At 47.8% G+C, this 22,018-nt stretch overlaps 1 protein-coding gene, 1 long non-coding RNA gene and 1 other non-coding gene across 5 annotated transcripts in view; 2 read left to right on the forward strand and 1 right to left on the reverse strand.

The window, feature by feature from the left end:
- LOC141105568 (RRP12-like protein) overlaps positions 1-22,018 on the forward strand; it is a 305,552-nt gene that overhangs the window by 213,668 nt on the left and 69,866 nt on the right. The gene's annotated exons all lie outside the window — the stretch shown is intronic.
- Positions 3,735-3,806, reverse strand: TRNAR-UCU (transfer RNA arginine (anticodon UCU)). Its single transcript has one exon. It is a non-coding gene; the product is annotated as a tRNA-Arg (tRNA).
- Positions 15,436-19,143, forward strand: LOC141105566 (uncharacterized). Its single transcript, XR_012235603.1, has 5 exons — positions 15,436-15,556; positions 15,669-15,814; positions 16,834-16,962; positions 17,161-17,263; positions 19,000-19,143. It is a non-coding gene; the product is annotated as an uncharacterized lncRNA (long non-coding RNA).

Below are 22,018 nucleotides of genomic sequence, written 5' to 3' on the forward strand. Positions count from 1 at the left end.
CATCATCAGCGAACATATTCAATTTATAGTTGTCACCTGCATAAGGGATGCCCGTGATATTAGAGTCTGCCCTAAGGGCAATAGCTAGCGGTTCGAGGGCAAGAACAAAGAGGACCGGGGATGGAGGGCAGCCCTGCCTCGTTCCCCTAGAGATAGGAAAAGAGGGTGAGAGGCAACCAGCATAACGAACTGAGGCAGAGGGGGTTGAGAATGGAGTGATTGCACAGAATCGAGTCGCCAAAGCCCCAACGTTGTAGCACGTAACGTAGATAGTCCCATGAGAGGGTATCGAAAGCTTTATATATGTCAAGAGAAAGGAGAAAGCCGGGGATTTTGCGTTGCTGTAGTAGGGTGATCAAGTGGACAACCTTCCGGACATTGTCCCCCCCGCCTTACGGCCACGTACGAAGCCCACCTGGTCTCTGTGAACCAAGGAGCGCAAATATTTGTTAATGCGAAGGCATAGAATGTTCCCCAAAAGTTTCACACCCTCATTTAATAGGGAAATTGGGCGAAACGCCTGGGGTTCGTAAGCCTCCTCCGTGGTCTTAGGAATCATGGAGATATGAGCTCGCAATGAGTCCGAGGAGGTATTTTGGTGGTATTTGATCACCTCTGCGGGTTTTATTTTTTGCGCTATAAACAAAAAAGAAAAACGACAATTTAAAAAAAAACGCAATATCTTTTACTTTTTGCTGTAATAAATATCCCAGTTTTTTAATTTTTTCCTCAGTTTAGGCCGATATGTATTCTTCTACATATTTTTGGTAAAAAAAAAATCGCAATAAGCGTATATTGATTGGTTTGTGCAAAAGTTCTTACAAAATAGGGGATAGATTTGTGACATTTTTATTATTATTATTTTTTTTACTAATAATTAATAATAATAATAATAATATAATAATAGAAATAGTATAATTATAATAATAATAATATACTAATATACTAATATTATATACTAATCATAATATACTTATTACTAATAATAATAATTATTATTATTTTTTTTTTTTACTATCTGTGATCATTAGCGGGACTGCAAAAGCAGACAGATCAGACACTTTTGACACATTTTTGGGACCAGTGACATTTATACAGCGATCAGTGCTATAAAAAAAATTCATTGATTACTGTATAAATGTCACTGGCAGCGTATATTGATTGGTTTGCGCAAACGTTATAGCGTCTACAAAAATAGGGGATAGATTTATGGCATTTTTATAATTTTTTTTCACTAGTAATGGCGGCAATCTGCGATTTTTATCGGGACTGCGACATTGCGGCGGACAGATCGGACACTTTTGACACATTTTTGGGACCATTGACAATTTTACAGCGATCGGTGCTGTAAAAATGCACTGATTACTGTAAAAATGTCACTGGCAGGAAAGGGGTGAACACTAGGGGGGCGATCAAGGGGTTAAATGTGTGTTCCCTCTCTGTGTTCTAAGTGAAGGGGGGGGATGGGACTTACTAGGGGAAATGACAGATCGCTGTTCATACTTTGTATGAACACACCATCAGTCATTTCTCCCCTGAAAGAACCCGGATCTGGTGTTTACACACACAGATCCCGGTTCTTGCTGCATCACGAGCGATCGCGGGTGCCCGTCGGTCATCGCGCCCACCGGTCATCGCACCCACTGGTCATCGCGCCCGCCGGGCCCCCGCATCGGCTCCGGGGGGCGCCTAGTCGGCAAGTGGTTAATGTTCCCAGATTATCCTGGAATGGTATACAGCACTTTTTATATAGACCACAGCTGATAATCGGAGATCTCATCTTTATGTGTATTTATTGGTGTTGGTGCTGCCGCCTTGCCGCAGGTGTTCCCGCCTCCGCTCCCGGGGGTGACGTCTTCTATATTGCCTCCATTTATTGATATCATCAACAGTTTTATCTATTTACTACAGCGAGGTGAGAGTGTTTGGGGGTCTGTTGTGCTCCCCTCTATTTTTATCCTTCTTCCATACTTCCCCCTTTTTTACCATCATACTATCTTGGGCATTTTCTACCCTATTATAGATCCTCCCAAAAATGCATCTGCTCCTGATGAGTGGTATTATGACCACGAAACGCGTAGAGCTGTCCTACGATGCCGCGTCACAGTAACTACATGCAATATCTGTATTTTATTATAACCAATCATTCTTATCCATGTAGAAATGTTACCGGTACAATTTGGGCCCACATACCCAAGGTCTGTATTTTATTATATTTTATTTTAACCGCTTACGGACCGCCCGCCGCAGGAATATGTCGGAATACTGTTTGAAGTGGAATACCGTTGTAATAGCAGCAGCTAGCTACCATAACCCTGGTATCCTCTTCTTCAGAGGGCGGTCCGCTGCAAGATAAAAGTGGTCACTGTGGCGGCTACGCCACAAGATCACTTTTATCGGCGGCGGGAGAGGGCCCCCCCCCTCTCCCACCGCTCTCCGGTGCTCTTGGCAGCGGCGATCACATCTGTCCCCTGCCTGGGTATGGAGACGAGTGAGGGGAAGATGACCCCCACCCGACTCCATACACCTGCAGGGCAGAGGCGACGTCAAAACGTCACTTCCGCCCATAGCTCTTAAAGGGCCATTTATTTATTTATTTATTTTTTTAGAATGACATAATTTTTTTTACATTTTTTTATTGGATTTTAGTGTAAATGTGAGATGTGATGTCTTTTTGACCCCCCAGATCTCATATTTAAGAGGAACTGTCATGCTTTTTTCTATTACAAGGGATGTTTACATTCCTTGTAATAGGAATAAAAGTGACCCAAAAACAGTGTCAAAATAAAGAAAATAAACAAAACATTTTTTAAAGTGCCCGGTCCGGACGAGCTCGCACGCAGAAGCTAACGCATACGTGAGCAGCGCCCGCATATGAAAACGGTGTGCAAACCACACATGTGAGGTATCGCTGCGATCGTTAGCGCAAGAGCAATAATTCTAGCTCTAGACCTCCTCTGTAGCTCAAAACATGCAACCTGTAGAATTTTTTAAATGTTGCCTATGGAGATTTTTAAGGGTAAAAGTTTGTCGCCATTCTACAAGCGGGCGCAACTTTGAAGCGCGACATGTTGGGTATCAATTTACTCGGGTAAAATTATCTTTCACAATATTAAAAAAAATTGGGCTAACTTTACTGTTGTCTTATTTTTTAATTAAAAAAAGTGTTTTTTTTTCAAAAAAAGTGCGCTTTTAAGACCGCTGCGCAAATAAGGTGTGACAAAAAGTATTGCAACAACCGCCATTTTATTCTCTAGGGCGTTAGAAAAAAAATGTATAATGTTTGGGGATTCTAAGTAATTTTCTAGCAAAAAAAATGTTTTTAACTTGTAAACACCAAATCTCAGAAAGAGGCTCGGTCCTAAAGTGGTTAACAAATCATTCTTATCCATGTAGAAATGTTACCGGTACAATTTGGGCCCACATACCCGAGGTCCATCATTATGTGTATCATGGTGGAATAATTGTGTACTATCAATTGTTTTGATGATATCTGTCGAGACCTTTTTTTTTATATTACATTATATATACCTTCTCTACCAATTTATATGTATATATGCCATTTGTAAATAAACAATTATTATGCTCATTGGTTCGTTTCATTTAGTAGTGTGCTTCATATAAAGTCCCACAATCTCTTTCCTTTTTCATATATACTCAACACTTAATTTGTATAGCACTTCCCCCCCTGGGGACTCAATACACTTAGAAGGTGAGGCAGATATCTTGGAGATGGCGTTGGCCGGGAATCGAACCCGGGTCATCTGCTTAGAAAGCAGCTATGCTCACCACTGCACCACCAACGCAAAGTAGCATGTCTTTTATAGTGTGGGAGGAAACCCCCCTCCCCGTAGCAGTGTCCTGCCCACCTCCACACTGCCGTAAGGTCCTCTGCCCCTCCTACTTTTGCAGTGTCCTGTGCCCCTCCCCCAAAGCAGTGTCCTCTGCTTTCTTCACACCCCCCCACTGTAGTGTCCTCTGCCCCCCCCCACTGTAATGTTCCCTGCCCTCCCTGTGCGATGTCCTCTGTCCCCTTCACACCAGTATTTAGGTAGCCTCTCCTACCTTACACCGGTGTATAGCAGAGCAGAGAACAGGAGAAGTCACAGTACTGGATAGAGGGCGGGGGGGGGGGGGCGGGATCTGAGAGTTAACTTTTTACATTAGCAAGCTGGTGATTGGTTGCTAGGCTCCTGCCCCCGCCCTCCATCCAGTACTGTGACTTCTCCCGATCTTTACATTACAGTGAAGAGGAGAGCGGTGTCTGGGGGGAAAGGTCTTTGTGTTGTGGGTGGGGCTGTGTTCTAGGGTGACCACATTTCCAAACTGCCATTCAGGGACAATTTTGCCAAGGACCGGGGGGGGGGGGGGGCGGGGGCTTTGTGTTGTGGGTGGGGCTGTGTTCCCGATTGACCGGTCGGCGGGTTGATCGCCATCGGCGGCTTAACAACCCCCCCCCCCCGGTCTAATGAATTCCATGATGCCATTTTTGCCATTTTACAGAGCAACCTATATTTCCAGGGGTTGTGTTAAAAATTTTTTTGATAAGGTATGGCAGACCTGGATCGACCCAACCCCCACTGTGGGGTGGGGAGTTTATTTTTGTTGTTTTAAAACAAGGGGGGGTCTCAAACTGGCGGCCCCCCAACCAGAAGTGTATTTAGGTTTTGTGCTGCCCTAGGCCTGACTAAACTCGTGCACCCCCTAATTTAAATATGACCCACCCCTTCCTGTTAAGGCCACACCCCTTGCTGTTTAAGACCCACCCTGAAATTTTCGAGTGGGGACACTAGTTCTGAGGGCCCCCGGGGGGGGGCGCGCAATCGATTCCCTTAATTTGCATAGATTTCCTCTCACTTCCTGTTTGGCTATAGGGCAGGAAGTGAAGAGAAATCTCTGCAATGGGACAGGGGAATGGTAAAAATAAATAGCGCAAGCCGGGTGGGGACTTTTTCCGTGCTGCCCTAGGCCTGAGCCTTGTCGGCCTAGGCCAGGATACAGCGGTGCCTCCAACTGGTGCAAAACTACAAGTCCCATGAGGCATTGCAAGGCTGACAGTTACAGGCATGACTCCCACAGGCAGAGGCATGATGGGACTTGTAGTTTTGCAACAGCTGGAGGGACCGCAAGTTTGAGACCCCCCCTCCGATCTAAAATGTGGGGAGTTTCGGATAGGAGTCCCTCTGGTCTCTGAATGGTCTCGGAATATATAGTTGAAGTGCGCAGTTATTATACTATACCCAATATTGGTGACTTACCTGTAATTAACTTGTCGAAACAACAACAGATGGTTACATTTCTGATACATATAATATCCTGGTATATAAAAGTGTTGTCTGTTGGTAGAGCTGGTGGTTGGGGGAGGGGAGCGGGGGGTATTTTATTAGCACAGCCAGTTCAGTTTAGACTTGTTATGTTATTGGCCTTATCTGGACGGAGCTGGTGTTGTGATGCATGCGCATGCAGGTGATGTCATCGCAGCTTGGCCGTTCAAGCAGACGGAGCCCCGCGAACCCGGAAGGAAGACCGGATGAAGATGGAAGCCCTGTCAGTGTTGACAGTGCGCCACTGGAGGGCTTCATTCGGGTGGAACGTGCAACATGTTCCCAAAGGTGAGCCTATCCTTTAATGCGTTCCTTGCATTAAGGTAAAATATTTAGGCATCAGGATCCCCCCCCCCCTTATACTTACCTGAGCCCTCATTTGATCCAGCGCTGTACCCCTCTGCAGCTCTTCTCTCCCCTCCCCTCCACTTCCTGGACTCTCAGGCTTTGCTGAGGCAGCGGGAACCATTGGCTCCCACTGCTGTCAATAAAAACCAGTGACGGGGCCCAAGTCTCGCTGTCTGTGTCGATAGACGTGGAAAAAGAGGCTCGAGAGTGAGCCCATGGAAAGCGGATTTCTCTATGGGGGCACTCGCTGGAGGGGAGGAGCCAGGAGTGCTGGCGGGGGGACCCGAGGAGGTTCGTGGCCGCTCTGTGTAATTCCACTGCACAGGCCAGGTAAGTATAAACCTCCTAGTTTTAAAAAAAAATAATAATAAAATTAATAAAAGGAGGCAGAAGGGCAGAAGGTTTTTTTATCTTAATGCAATAAGATAAAAAAACTGTGTAGCAGCCTCCCCAGCGCCCCTTAATACTTACCTGAGCCCCATCTCCAGCGAAGTCCATGTGTGTCTAAGCCATCACACACCCCTCCTGATTGGCTGAGACACAGCAGTGGCGCCATTGGCCCCCCCCCGCGGCAGTCAGTCATCCATCCAATCAGGGGAGAGAGGGGGCGGGACCAGGCCGAGGCTCCGTGTCTAGATGGATATACGGAGCTCTGACTCGGCTTGGGTGCCCCCATAGAGAGCTGCTGGCTGTGGGGGCAAGCGATAGGAGGGAGGGGCCAGGACCAGGGAGGAGGGACCTAAGAAGAGGAGGATCCGAGCTGCTCTGTGCAAAACCAACTGCACAGATCAGGTAAGTAGAACATGTTTGTAAAGTCCCATTTAAAAAAATAAAAATAAATAACAAACACTTTAAGTTATTGTGACTTCATTAGGAGGGACAAATGGGGTTGTGGGGTTCTAGGACTTCCGGTGGTGATCTCATCACTGAACTCCGAAAAAGAAAGCTAGCTGTGGATTGGTCCTCCATATATCCGTTTGTGATCATTTTAAAGCTGAACGCCGAGCTTACCCTACTCCTACCCCCCCCCACCCCCCACTTGCTAGGATGAAAAATCATCTAAATCCATTGCCATATAACAGTCCAGTGAGGCCCGGAATGATGGAAAGAAGAGGAATAGTGCAGGGCCGGGCATGACAGTGACACACAGGGTTAATGTTTCGAGGAAAAGTGTGGGAGGAGATAACAGGAAAGTAGGGAGGAGTGGCCATATAAAAGAGGGGAGGAGCAAAAACGGAGCAGTGTGCTGGGAAGGAGACAGGAGGAGGCAGAATTTCTCTGCTCCTCAGACACAATGGCCGACGTCGAGGCGATTGTGGCGCGGTTGCGGCAGGCGGCGGCGGCGAATGGATCAGACTGGCTTCACAGCCAGGTCGCAGCGATGCTCGGGGGAGAAGCAAGCCATGCAGGGGGAGAAGGTGAGCCGTCTGCGCGTGCGCGGAGATCGCGGCCTCCGGCGCGCTATTCACCTGGGCCAGCACACGGAGCGGGCCGCCTGGCACGGAGCCCGAGGGGGGAGCAATCGACACCGCCGGCCAAGAGGAGCCACACAGTTGATTCAGCGGGGCCCGGGCGAGTTGCACGCCGCGGTCACGGAGCGGTGGGCGGGGCCACGGGCCAACATGGCGCCGCTTCCCCGCACGCCGGCACTGCACGGAGGGTTTCCAACAGCCTCTCAGCAGCTCTGCACGAGTGTGGGAGGGTGGAGAAGGGGGAGAACGGCACCGAGAGCAGCAACGTCCGGGTCGCGTGGATCGAGCGGCACCGCGGGTGGGCGGAGCTTACCGGGCAGGGGGGACGTGTCCCAAGATGGCGACGGAAACAGTGCCCAGGCTGGCCCGGTAGCTGGAAGTTCAGGGCAGCAGGGATCAGCGGTGACTCGTCGCACAGTGCAGGCCTCACACCAGCGTGGGCTTCCGGCCTCCAGGAGGGCTTCTCCTGGGGGGCTACCTCTGACGCCAGTCCCAGTGCAAGGGGAACAGTCCGAAGATGGGTGTCCGATGAGGAAGATGGGCTACAGCAGCCGGAACCAGCAAGGGAGAGCAGCACAGCGGCTGTTGGGAGGACTCCTGGTCAACCCGGTAAGTCTAGTGATAACTTTTCCTTTACTAATGCTTTGCAGGGTTTGCTGGGGGGGGGATAGCAACGACTGCAGGAGGGATGGTGACACCTTCGCAGAGCGGGGTGGGTCAGGCTACTGACCAACCACTGGCGACTACGGCACCCGCCAGTTCGGGGTCAGAGGGACAGCTCCAGGAGCTATTGGAGGGTTTAAGGGTCCTGGTTGGTCGCTTTGGAGAGGGACCAGGGCAGGCTCCGCTAGGGGACGCACAAAGGGGGACAGGGGGGGCTGCGGTCACAGAGGTGCCAGCTACCACAACGCCAGAGAAGGTGGCAGACAAGGAAACAGCAGGTGAGAAGGGGGCTGCAGAAACAAAAGGCAGGACTGATGTGGTTAGGCTGGCAGATGCTGCAAAATGTGAGATATATGTTTGTTTTGAAGGCCCGTTAGGGGCAAACTTGAAACCTGAAGTGAGGGAGAAAATTCATAAAGGTGAGTACGTGGAAATTTTCTCCTTGTTGCCATTGGAAAAGTTTAACCTGGATAGGGTTAAACGCGACAATTCCAAGAAGGAGGATGAGGAGAAGAGGAGATATAGATTGATACCGCGGACGTTTGTGAATTGGTTGCAAGCGTTCGCTATCATGGCTAGTGTCATTGGCGAAAAGAACCCCCGAACAAGTTATATGGATGCTATAGGTGAGGCACATAGAGTGTACGGGGGAACTGCGTGGTTACGTTACGATGAGCAGTTTCGTCAACGCAGAGCGGTGCGTCCGGCTCTGTGTTGGGACCATAAGGATATTAGCCTGTGGATGAAACTGATGTCGTGGGCTAGGACCCCGCCTCAGTTATTTCAAGGGGGGGCCGGGGGTACTAACTCCTCAGGACTACCGGCCGGCAGAAAATGGGGGGTATGCTGGCAGTATAATGAAGGATCCTGTAAGTTTGGGGGGTCCTGCAAATTCAAGCACGAGTGTTCAGGATGTGGGGGAGCCCACACCCTGTCTCGGTGTTTCAAAAAAGGTAAGCGTGCAGGGGAGTCTGCTAACAAAAGGGAGGTCGCCAGTGAAGGTGGAAAGGATGCAACCTTTCCTAAGTAAGTATCCGGATAGGAAAGCGGCGTTACTGATCACTGAGGGTTTTAGAGAAGGGTTCAAAATTCCATGTTCATTGGCGGTGGTTCCTCCCAGTAGCACGGAATTTAAAATCGGGATTGCAACACCCGGGGGTGGTGGGGGAGAAATTGGAAAAGGAAGTGGCTTTAGGACGGATGGGGGGGCCGTTTGGGGCAAAACCATTGAAAGACTTGGTGGTGTCCCCTCTGGGGGTGGTGCCAAAGAAAGAGCCGAATACGTTTCGGCTAATTCACCACTTATCATTTCCAAAAGGGGTTCGGTTAACGATTTCATTGACCCGGACGTCTGCACCGTGTCGTACACTTCGTTTGATGCAGCGGTTCGATGGGTCAGGAGCTATGGAAAAGGGGCACTGATGGCAAAAGCTGATATTGAGGCGGCGTTTAGGCTGCTTCCAGTACACCCGGACAGTTTTTGGCTGTTGGGTTGCCAGTGGCAGGAATAGTTTTATGTGGACAAATGCTTACCTATGGGTTGCTCCATTTCCTGCGCCATGTTTGAAGTTTTCAGTTCCTTTTTGGAGTGGGTGGTAAGAGATTTGTCTGGGCTTGAATCTATGATACACTATTTAGATGATTTCCTATGCATAGGCCCACCTTCTTCCAGTGTGTGTGCGATTTTATTGTCAACGTTGCAACACATTGCAGAACGGTTTGGAGTTCCCCTGGCCGCTGACAAAACTGAGGGCCCCACCACAGAGATTAGCTTTTTGGGCATTGTTATTGATTCAATGGCAATGGAATGTAGGTTACCGCAAGAAAAGTTAGTGGATCTGCACACGGAAATAAGGCGGATTCATGGGATGAAGAAAATACAGCTGAGGGATCTCCAATCTTTGCTTGGTAAGTTGAACTTTGCTTGTAGAATCATACCCATGGGTAGGGTCTTTTGCCGACGGCTGTCTGCGGCTACAGCTGGGGTAAAAGCACCGGCCCATTTCATTAGGCTTACTAAGGAGCATCGTGAGGACCTAAAGGTATGGTATCAATTTTTGTCGGAATACAACGAGAGGTCAGTGTGGATGTCTGGTCCGGTAAGTAACTTCGATGTAGAATTTGTTACTGACGCGGCGGGTTCTACTGGATATGGGGCGTTTTTTAAGGGTCAATGGAGTGCGGAACCATGGCCAAAATCCTGGGTTGAAGCAGGTTTCCTTCGTATCTTGGTACTACTGGAATTGTTTCCAGTAGTTCTGGCTATGGAATTATGGGGCAAGGCTTGTCAGGATTTAAAGTTGAGGTTGAACTGCGATAATATGGGAGTGGTGCAGGTAGTCAATCGCTTGTCAGCGTCTTCTCAACCTGTCATAAGACTATTACGACAGTTGGTATTACGGTGCTTGCAATTTAATATTTTCATATATGCTGTGCATATACCTGGGATTGAAAACACGCTGGCTGATTCGCTGTCTCGCTTTCAGTGGGACAAGTTCAGGGAATTAGCTCCGGCTGCAGAGAAGGAAGGGATTCCTTGCCCGGGTTGGATCTGGGAGCTGGCCTGGGAGCTGGCCTTGGAGTCGCCGCAGGATGGATACAACGGTCTGTGAGTGAGTCCACATGGTCGGCCTATGTGAAGGTATGGCGAGAATGGTTGGGACTTGTATGGGAATCCGGAGCAGAGGATGACGGGGGAGAGATGAGATTATTGGTCCTTTATTTTGTGTCCAGGAACATGGAAAATGGGGTGGGGGTATCGTCTATTGGTAAGAAGTTGGCGGCACTGTAGTTTCTGTTTAAGTTACAGGGGATGGAGGATTGGACGAAGGAATTTTGGGTACGGCAGGCATTAAAAGGGTACCGGAAGGGGCACAAGAAAAAAGATAACCGTAGACCGGTCACTTTTGCCAACCTGTTGGCAATTTGTGATCAGCTAGGGTTGGTGTGCAGCTCAAGTTATGAATGTTTACTGTTTACAGCGGCTTTTTCGCTGGCGTTTTTTGGGGCGTTTCGGGTAGGGGAGTTGGTCAGCCCGTCCAAAAAGGAAGCAGGGGGTATTTTGGTACAGGACGTGCGGGCATGCACGGGTAGGGTGTGTTTACGACTGAGGAGGTCGAAAACAGACCAATTAGGAAAAGGCATAGATGTGTGGCTGCATGCATTACCGGGATCGCCAGTGTGTCCGGTGAGGACGGTTGGTGAATTCGGGAAGATTAGACCGGTAGGTGAGGGTCCATTTTTATGTCATGAGAATGGTGCTTACCTATCAAAGTTTCAATTTGTGGCGGTGTTTCGAAAATGCTTATCGATGATAGGTTTGGATGAGAAGGCATACGCCTCACACTCCTTTCCGCATTGGGGCGGCTACAGAAGCTGCCAGATGCGGGTTGGATGAGGCAGCGGTACGGAGGATCGGTAGATGGGAATCAAAGAGATTCCGTTCATACATTCGCCCTCAATTAGCATTGGAATAATAATTAAAAAAAAAAAAAAAAACCCCCGTATGTATAAGTTTGGTTTTCACATATAGGTAGTGGGTGTTTTTTGTTTGCTGCGTTGGTGATATCACCCTGCCTTGTTGTGTCTTCGTTTCAGATGGAGTGTCTCCACGCCTCGTCTGGATACTGGGACACTCCTACGTTTGTTGGGGGGCAAGGAGAGGTGATGCGAGACCAGATGGGCGCCAGTTAGGCATATCGCGAAGGGAGGCTTTTATCAAGTGGCTGGGGAGACCAGGAATGATGTGGGGCAGAGTGGTTTCAGAGGTGGAACGATTTGCGTGGCTAGATAGACCCCCGGATGTGTTGGTCATACACGCTGGAGGTAACGATTTGGGGGTGAGGACGGTCAGGGAACTGATAGAGGATGTAAATGCGGATCTTTTGCACTTGCACACTAATTATCCGAACACTTTGCTACTATGGTCTGATATTGTGGCACGAACTTCGTGGCGCAATGCTAGGTCTGTGGTAAGGATTAACAAGGCTCGTATACGTGTCAACAAGGTGGTGGGGAGGTTTTTGGTTCAACAAGGGGGCATGGTGATTCGGCACAGAGAGCTCGAGATAAATGTGGGCCTTTATTTGAGGAGGGATGGGGTTCACCTCACAGATGTGGGGACGGATCTTTGGACCATGTGTTTGCAGGAAGGAATACAACGGGCCTTGAGGGTGTGGGGGGGCCCTTAAGGATAAGGTTTCATCCTTTCGGGCTGTGGCTGATTTGTTGTTGTTGGTCGGTGACGGTAGCGGTAAATAAAAGGTTAAAAGGGGTGGGGGGTCAGCAATAGTATGGCCCCTCCTGTGTATTCCTGAAAGGAATACCGGTATGTTGCACTGTGGGAGGGGGTTGTCTCCGAGCGGCACAGCTGGAGGCCTTATCAGTTTTGAAACACGTTCCTGCAGTGCACTCTTGTGGATATGTGGTAAACTGGGGTAGCTCCGTCATTGACCAACAGATTGTTTAAAACATGTTGTTTTATCTGAGTTTATATGTTATTTATATATTGAAGTTAATATTGGAATTATTTTTATACAGTTGTTTAATAAAAAGGCTGTTATGGCCATTTATACTCCAGATGAAAGGTGTGGTCTTGTTATTTAAGTTGGTAAGAGGGTGGAGTATGGGTGGCTAACAGTATGGGTTAAAATGGGGTACATCTGGACTACACTAGTCAAGGCTCTTCTGTCTTCTTAAAGCCCAATTCTGGGCAAAAACCTAATTTCAACAAGTCGTTCTGTATGTTTGCCTGTACACAGCCTATCAGTCTTCCTTTCACTTCCCTCCCTGTAGCCAATCCCGTGGTGCCCCCTCTCTAAGTTGCATTTGTAATTTCCTGCTCTGGGTACCGGCCACTTCACCCCACTTATTAACTCTTATGGTGACCGGTCCCCCGTCATTGGCCCGTCCTTCCGAAAACAATCTGATAAGACCCTTCCTGCTGGGAGTGCCCCCATCTGGAGGTGTCCACGTTCTGTAGTTAGTGACGTGGACATCTGAAGGAGAGAAGACACGGGACCAGAAGACACCTGACTGTGACTTCAGATGCGCCTATAGAGAATTTCAGGTTTTTAAAGGTGATTAGGGACAGGTGAATGGAAGAAAGGGGTGGGAGGGGGTTCTTGTTTTGCCCAGAGTTGGACTTTAACTTTTCTCAGAGGCAAGCTATAATCATGAATTTCACCCTACCCGTATTCTCCCCCCGCCCCCCCCAATAATTTTTTTTTCTTTGCTGCCCCGCTTACCCGATGCTCAGCTGGCCAAACTTCAGATTCTCCCTCACACAGAGGATCCAGCTTTGTCCTGCTGAGATCCTCTTCTCTGCAGCCGCCGTCGCAAGGTCCCGATATATCTGTGACATCATCGAGAGACTACACCAGCTCTTCTGGGTTCTGGTCCTGCCTACCAATGATTTGCTGCTAGGCCTGCTCCCCCCCTCCTCCTCCTCCGTTTGGTGAATGCAGTGACCTACGCGTTTTGTCATCTGATTTCCTCCAGGGGCAGAATTTGCATGAATTTTTATATTTTATATATTCTGTATGAATTTTGTACACCAATTTAAAGTGGAGGTCCACCCTGAAAAAAAAATATTGCATAAAAAAATATCTAAAAAAAATGGAGAAAAAAAAAAAAAAAATTTTAACTTACGTGAAATGGCTGTTGCTAGGCAGTCTTCCTAATCTGCCTCTTCCTACACCGCAGTGATCTTCAGTCTTCTGCTCCCCGCGTTGTCTTCTGGGGAATGGGGCGCGGTGTGTTATGGGAACTGTGTGTGTCCCACAACACATCGCGTCCCATTCACAATGTGCCGCGCCGCTCGCATGTGCGCAGGAGGAAACTGGCAGTGAAGCCGCAAGACTCCACTGCCTGTTTCCCTTACTTAGGATGGCAGTGTCGGGACCCGAGAGCCGAGGGACGGGTCTGCCTCGGGCGGCCGACATCGCGGGCACCCAGGACAGGTAAGTCTACTTATTTAAAGTCAGCAGCTACAGTGTTTGTAGCTGCTGACTTTAACAAAAAAAATTTTGTTGGCCGGAATCCCGCTTTAAATAATTACATTATAATGATGATTTCCACATTGCTCATAGCATTTTCATATTTTTCTGATTGTACTAACCACCTCCCGCCCACCGTATAGACAAATGATGGTCGGTGGGATCCCCTCTTGTTCTCGCGTGGTGTGCCATGTCCCCGAGACACAGCGCAACACCGATCTCGGTAAAGACCCGATGACACGGCTCTTTACTCATGTGATCGGCTGTATCCAATCACAGCTGATCACATGTAAATGTGGAAGTGCCTTTTATCCGTTCTCTACGCCTTACACAGGTACAGAGTGAGGAGAGGAAAGCCGATCGGTGGCATTTCAATTCCCTGATTATCTGTGCAGCTCCAACAGTGCCCAGCAGTGATGCCAGTCAGTGCTGAATATCATTGCCACCTATCAGTGATTATCAGTGCCCCCCTATCAGTGCCCATGAGTGCTGCATATTAGTGCCTCCTCATCCATGCACATCAGTGAAGGAGAAAAATTACTTATTTGCAACATTTTCTGACAAACGAAGGGAAATTTATTTATTTATTTCAAAATTTTTCGTTTTTTTTTTTTTTTTTTGCAAAAGATAAAAAACCCAGCCGTGATTAAAGCGGAGTTCTACACGTTTTCTAAACTAAGTACCCACAAAAAATGACATGCCAAATCTGGCATGTCAGGGGGCGAGGAGTGCTCAGAGCGGAAGTTCCACTTTTGGGTGGAACTCCGCTTTAAATACCACCAAAAAGAAAGTTCTATTTGTGTGATAAAAAAGATAAAAATCTCATATGTGTACAGTGTTAGATGATGGCGCAATTGTCATTCAAAGTGTGACAGAGCTGAATGCTGAAAATTGGCCTGGGCAGGGAGGGGATGAAAGTGCCCCGGTATTGAAGGGGTTAAAGGGGTTCGTGTTTTTTCACCTTGATGCATCCTTTGCATTAAGGTGAAAAAACACATGGCGGTCTACAGCCCCCCCTCCCCCCCTTTTTTTACTTACCTGAGCCCCTTCATCTCTTCGGCGGGGAGTCCCTCTCTCCACGGGGTCCTGGCTGTTGATTGGATAGATTGATGGCAGCGCAGCCATTGGCTCCCGCTGCTGTCAATCAAATAAAATCAAGCAGGGGGCGGGTCCGGGTCCGGCATTCATGTCTGTGGATGCAAATGATCGACTCGGGCGCGCACCCGCAAGGTTATCCTCCCCCCTCCCCCCAGGACAGTGTTTCTCCTAGGGGGTTATCTGATGCGAGGAGGAGCCGCCGGGGGACCCCAGAAGAGGAAGTTCGGGGCCACTCTGCAAAACAAGATGCACAGTGGAGGTGACTATGACATGTTTAAAAAAAAACAAAAAAAAAACGATCCTTTACAATCACTTTGATTGATACTGTTTGCCTTTTTGCCCATGTAGCACCTTGCACTTTCATATATTGTGTTTAGTAGATTCATACATACTTTTAGAGTGTGGGAGCAAAGATTGCAGTACAACGGTGATAGCGCTGTCCATTATCATATACTTTTGTATGTCATTCTGCAATCTCATTATTACGTCCTCCTTTTTTTATTTATTTTTATTTTTTATTTATTTTTATTTTTTTCAGATCGTTTCATGTTTGTCAGTGTTGCTTCGGAAACAGGACCCGTCTGCATGGAGTTATCCCTCCACTCTGCAGGTGTGCCATGTCTTACTGAGCTTCACTGTCCATGCAAAGCCAAAAGTAAGTTGTAGACCAAGAAAAGCGGGAGACCTTTTAGAAAAGGAAGTCTTCAGAGGTCTGTGGGTACTTTTTTAATAGGATCTGATCCTCCTTGTGTGTGATTTTGTTGTAGGTGCGGAAGGTCGCTCAGCTTGGCGTGTGCTCCATCCTGATGGGCAGCGAGTTCATGTTTACAGACTCCGCCCCCCTCCCCCGCTCACCATCCTGCTGCCCAGTCCACCGCTAAGTTTTGTGTCCAGGAGATGGAGAAATCGGGAGGTGAGAGTTGTGGGAAGGAACAGAACACTGGGGGAAGGGTAGAGTAGGAGCTGGGTATGGAAGGAAGAGTGCAGAGTCAGTGGGAGGAATAATACCCCAAAACCATCAAAATATCAAGACTGAAAATTTTGTTTAAATAAATTGAATCTGAAATCTTCCAACTTCTACAAATCGTGATTGTTCCCAATAGACTGCTGGTGAAATAAGTCACCTCTACTTCCGGGAGGTCCTGCCCTTCCTGGGAGTATTAGAGTTTTGCTACAATAAACTGTGAAGCAACTTTGGAAAATGTTGGTGACCCTTTACCCTCTTCTTGATCACTATACGTATATTAGGGATCAACCGATTTATCGGTAAGGCCGATATCAGCATTGTCTGAAAAATCAGTATCAGTCGCAGACTAGACCAATATGGCTTCGAGGGGTTTTACCGGGGTGATGCCTGCAGCTGCTCTTTAGAGCGGACGGTCGGCTTTGTAATAACAATCGATGCAGCTCAGCTGTTGTTACAAACCGGGGACACCCCCTCCCGCTGCCTTCCGCCGCTCGCCCGGGCTGTCCCGTCCCACCGGGAGGCCCGAGCAACCAGCCGGCATGCCCGCCAGCTGGCCGAAGACCCCAACGAAGTTTTGGCTTCCTTCGGGTCTCGGATCTAGTAACCCAGAAGTGATGTCATGACATCAACTACCCGGATTACGGCCATCTTAAAGGCTGATCTTGACGGTCCCCAGTTTGTGGACTCTACAGACTAAATTACACTGATTTGGGTTATTTTCACCAAAGAAATGTAGCAGAATAAATTTTGGCCTAAAATTATGAAGAACGATTATTTATTTGCAAAATTTTATAACAGAAACAAAGAAAAACGGGTCATTTTTTTTTTTTCCAAAATTCAGCGTCTTAGTTTAACAAAAAATATAAAAAAAACAGTGGTGATTAAATACCACCAAAAGAAAGCTTCATCATTGTGTTGATCGGATAAATGTATAACTTTGTCCCGTCCCCCTCCATGGTCTTCAGGCAGTAAAGGAGCCACCACGACGCTACACATGCTGACCCTGCTGAAGGATCTGCTGCCGTGTTTCCCTGTCAGTGTGGTCAAGTCTTTGCTGTGAGACGTTACTGAAGGTCATGACCTTGAACCATGTGGTGAGTGTTTTGGGGGGGTTGGTATCATACCATTTACATACCCCCACCCAGTTATTTCTGCACTAAAGCCGTCCATAGATGGTTCGAATCTCGGCTGGCTCAGCAAAAATGGCCTGGTCATGAAGGGGGGTAAATCCTCCAGATGGCAAGCGGTCTCACTTTACATTTTTTTGAATGTTTCTTTTTTCTCCTCCGCAGATGATCACGGCTTGTGCCATGCAGGCGTTCCATGCCCTCTTTTTTCAGCGCTCACCCCAATGCCAATGCTCTGCCCGCCGAGCTCAATGCCCAGATCATCACAGTGAGTATATGTTCAGAGAAATCTGATTTCTATAAAAGATTGTATCGGCCTTACTAGGAATTTTCTTCCTGGATTGCCATAGATACCGGAGTCATCCTGTAATCTTTGCAGAGAACTATCTTCGTGTTCTCTTTATTTGACCACTTGCTGACCGCGCTATAGCTGAATGGCGGTTACAGCGCCGATGGCTAGTTCTGGGAGGCTGTCATGTCCCGTGAGCGCCCGCAGACCAGAGGACACTGCTGATCACACATTGAGGTAAAGAGCCAATCAGCGGCTGTTTACCATGTGATCAGCTCTGTCCAATCACAGCTGGTCATGGATGTAAACAGAAGTCGGTTATCGGCACTCCTTTCTACATGCTTACAGTGAGAGGAGAGACGATAACCGGCTTCTCTAAAAGGGACATTTACACTGATATGAAGGGCACTGATTATCCGTGTCCTGATTATCAGTGCAGTCCAAACGGTGCCCACCAAATGCCTCCTCATCAGTGCCCACCAAATGCCTCCTCATCAGTGCCCACCAAATGCCTCCTCATCAGTGCCCATCATTGCCTCCTCATCAGTGCCCATCATTGCCGCCCATCATTGCCACCTATCAGTGTCTCCTCATCAGTGCCCATCATTGCCATCTATTGTGCCCATCATTGCCACCTATCAGTGCCCATCATTTCCACCTATCGGTGCCCATCATTGCCACCTATCGGTGCCCATCATTGCCACCTATCGGTGCCCATCATTGCCACCTATCAGTGTCCATCATTGCCACCTATTGGTGTCTCCTCATCAGTGCCCATCATTGCTACCTATCGGTGCCTCCTCATCAGTGCCCATCATTTCCACCTATCGGTGCCTACCAGTGCCTCATCAGTGCCCATCATTGCCACCTATCAGTGCCGCCTTATCAGTGCCCATCAGTGAAGGAGAAAAATTAACTATTTGCTAAATTTTATAATAAACTATGAAAGTTGTGTTTTTGTTTTTTTTATTTGTTTTGTTTCTTTTTCGGTCTCTATTTATTAATTTAGCAAAAAATTAAAACCCCAGCGGTGATTAAATACCACCAAAACAAAGCTCAATTTGTGTGAAAAAAATGACAAAAATGTTATGTGTACAGGGGCTGGGGGGGGGGGGGAGGGGTTAAAGTGCCCAGTATTGAAGGGGTTAAAGCGTTAGTTCACCTTTTTTATAGAAAAAAATGTAAAGGTGAACAAACACTGGACAGGCACCTATCGGCACCTGTGGTCTGGGGATTTGAAACCTTCGCTCTTCTCCGTGCAGCACTTCCAGGATGGACCAGATGGATTCACAATAAATGTTCAGCGTCTTCACAATCAATCGATATCTGGTCCATCCCTGATTCACGGCACAGAGAAGAGCAGAGATTTCATATCCCTGGACCGCCTGAAGGGGTGATGACAGCTCAGCAACCCCGGAGGTAAGTACAGCGGGGACCGGGGTGGAGGGGAGGGTCTCCAGTGGTTTTTTCTTTCTTCTTCTTCTTTCTTCTTCCTTCTTCCTTCTTTCTTTCTTTCTTTCTTCCTTTCTTCCTTCCCTCCTTTCTTCTTTCTTCTTTCTTCTTTCTTCTTTCTTCTTTCTTCTTTCCTTCCTTTCTTTCTTCTTTCCTTCCTTTCTTTCTTCTTTCTTCTTCTTTCTTCTTCCTCTCTGTAAACCCTTTGTCTGCATTAAGTATGCTTTATGCTAACTTGATGTATTCTTTGTGTTATGTGACAGGCCCTGTATGACTATCTGCCCAATGAGAACGACCTGCAGCCTTTACTGGCTTGGCTGGCGGTAATGGATAAAGCTCACATCAACTTTATCACGGTAATAACATTTCCACTCATTACAGCATTTACTGTTTTTTTTTGTTTTTTTTGTTATTTGTTGTTTTTTTTAACCATATAAAGACCAGGCATTTTCTGGCACTTTTTTTTTTTTTTTTGTTTGTTTTTTTTTTCATAAATCTCTTTATTGGTGTTACACACATGAGACAGATATGGTTATGACGGTATAAACTCCACTTTGATAAAGTGTGTGGCACCTTGGAGTAGAAAAAGTGTGGAAACCTTGGCCAAATGACCTACATATTGGTTGATGTGTTGTCATTGCTGCTCTTACATGAGACCAGACCCCCCCCCGGTAGACGGCTCGGTAGGAAACAAAACACATAAACTGAGGGAAAGAAATTCGTTTTCTTAGACCTCTAAATAAATGGGAGACTTGTATGATGAGGGGTGTATATCGGGAAGGACTATCGCATAGTCATCTGTGGGGGTTTATATTGTGGACGGTCTGTTAACCGTTTAGACCACACTTTTTGGTATTTTTTGAGACATCCTCTGTGGAAGTATGTGTCTTTTATATAATGGAAGGTTCTTATTCACTAATTGTTTCCAGAATATGCTTGTGGGTGGAGCTGATTTCTTCCAGTGAGGAGTGATGGCTTTTCTTGCATAAAACAGTAACGACCTCACCATAGTGCACCCTGCCACAGTGGGGATGTACTGCTCAACTAGTCCCAACAGGCATACTGACATGGAGGGTTGTAGCCAGATGTTGCTGATCAACCAGATGTATGATAACACTTCCTCCCAAAACCCTACTATAGCTGGGCAGGACCAGAAGATGTGGGAAAAGTCTCCCGGAGTTCCCCCACACCTCCAGCACTCCGGGGAAAGGCGGGGGTTCATTTTGTGTAGCCTGTACGGGGTGTAGTAGGCCCTGTGGGTTATTTTAAATTGTATTAACTGGTCTCTAAGAGAAACTAAGGGCCGGGATGGGAAGTCCCAGATATCATCCCAGTCATTTCCATCAAGCTCCGGGACGTCCTGAAGCCAACGGACCCTGAGTTTTTCCATGGCTGGTAGTGAGATTCTAAGGAGATGAGAGTATATCTGGGAAGTTGGTTTTTTTGTGCAATCAAGTCTGAGAACATCTTCCAGAGAGGCCTGTATGAGCTGAGGGCAAGAGTGAGGAAATTGGCAGCCGAAGGCATTGAAGAGTTGTAAATATCTGAAGAAGTGTGATTCTGGGACATTAAATTTGGAGCGGAGGAAATGAGATCAGGGAATCGCCTTCAACCAATTGAGAGAGCGTTTTTACGTTAAATTTGGTCCATACGTGAGGCTCTGGTATTGTGTAAAATTGGGTCAGAGTAGGGTTACACCACAGCGGGGCGTTCGGGGAGTGTGCCTGATTTGGATAATGTTCAAGTTTTAGACCCGCTCTCCATGCCTGTAGGGTAGTACGCATGGATGGGGTTGGGTTATAGGGAGCGTGTGGGCCACGGAAAAGCAAAAATTTCAGGGCTTCCAGAGATTTCACCACTGCCGCTTCCAGTAGCACCGCGGAGTTGGTAACCTCTGGGTTCAGCCACCATGCCGCTGTGACCAGTTGTGTGGCTAAGAAGTACTTGTATAGGTCTGGGAATGCCAGACCCCCTTGGGAGGCTGGGCGCATCAATGTGGTCCACCTGTACCTTGGGGATTGAGGACCCCAAATGAAGGAGGAGAACATTCTGTTGAGCTGAGTGAAAAATGATTTTGGAATCCAATGTGGCGAATGTCTAAAGAGGTAGATAAATTTCGGTAGAACTTTTTGATCAGGTTAATTCGGCCTAATAGTCACAGGGGTAGGGACTCCCAGGCCTTCAGCTTCTGCCTAACCTCTTGGACCACCGGGGATAGATTCAGAGTTATGGAGTCGGTAGCTTTCTTGTAGATTTCTACTCCAAGGTAGCGAAAATGATCCACCCATAGAAGCGGTAGAGCCGGGGCCGCCTTCTCCTGGGCAGCTGGGTCAATGGGAAACAGGAGGGACTTAGACCAGTTCACTCGAGGGCCGTGTGATTGGGGCAAATGTATTTAGAACCTGCAATGCTCCCTGCAGCGATGGTCCCGCATCATTAAGAGGAGGAGGTCATCCGCGTACAGAGCCACCCTCTCCTCCAGCCAGCCAATCCGCAGTCCCTTGATATGCGGGGAAGTGCGGAGAGCTTCCTCCACCGGCTCAATGGCGATGGCAAAAAATGCTGGAGAGAGAGAGGACAGCCCTGCCTGGTGCCTCTGGACAATGGGAAGGGCTGGGATAGGCCTCCTCCTAGTTTATTGGCTGAAGTAGGGGCTTTGTATATCGTCTGTAACCATTGTATGAATAATATCGGGAAACCCATCCGGCGGAGGACCTCCCACAGAAAAGGCCATTCCACTGTGTCGAAGGTCTTTTCAATGTCCAACGACGCCACCACTCCAGAGCCCACATTAAGGTGTTGTGCATGAATATTCCTTTGTAGTCTCCTTAAGTTGATGTCAGTGGCTCTATCGGTCATGAATCCCGTTTGATCTGTGGGATGTTTCCATCTCCGTACCTCATCCACCCCCATTGCCAGAGCCCATGCCTTCATATACAAGAGGCAGTTCTAGTGAAGCTGAAGGAACTGTTACGTTGGAGTTGGGAACTGTTAAAGACTGTTGCCATAAGAGACAGCATTCCTGCACATGCAGATGTGGCGCCTTGCTGGGGCCTTTCCCTGCACGGCTGTCCTCCTATTGAAGTCTCGGAGTCTGCCAACTCAATCTACCACTACTTAAGGGTGTCCTGGCCCTAACCCTCTTTCCCCCAAAAATATAAAAAGGACTGTCAAGAGAAATAAAACCTCTTTTACATTCAAGAAGTGTCCGGCGCCCAATAATTTACACCTTGCACCCACTATGCCTCACAACCCACTACTTACAGAAGGATGTCGGCTATC

This window comes from Aquarana catesbeiana, linkage group LG08 (assembly GCF_042186555.1).
Source record: "Aquarana catesbeiana isolate 2022-GZ linkage group LG08, ASM4218655v1, whole genome shotgun sequence".
Lineage (NCBI taxonomy): Eukaryota > Metazoa > Chordata > Amphibia > Anura > Ranidae > Aquarana > Aquarana catesbeiana.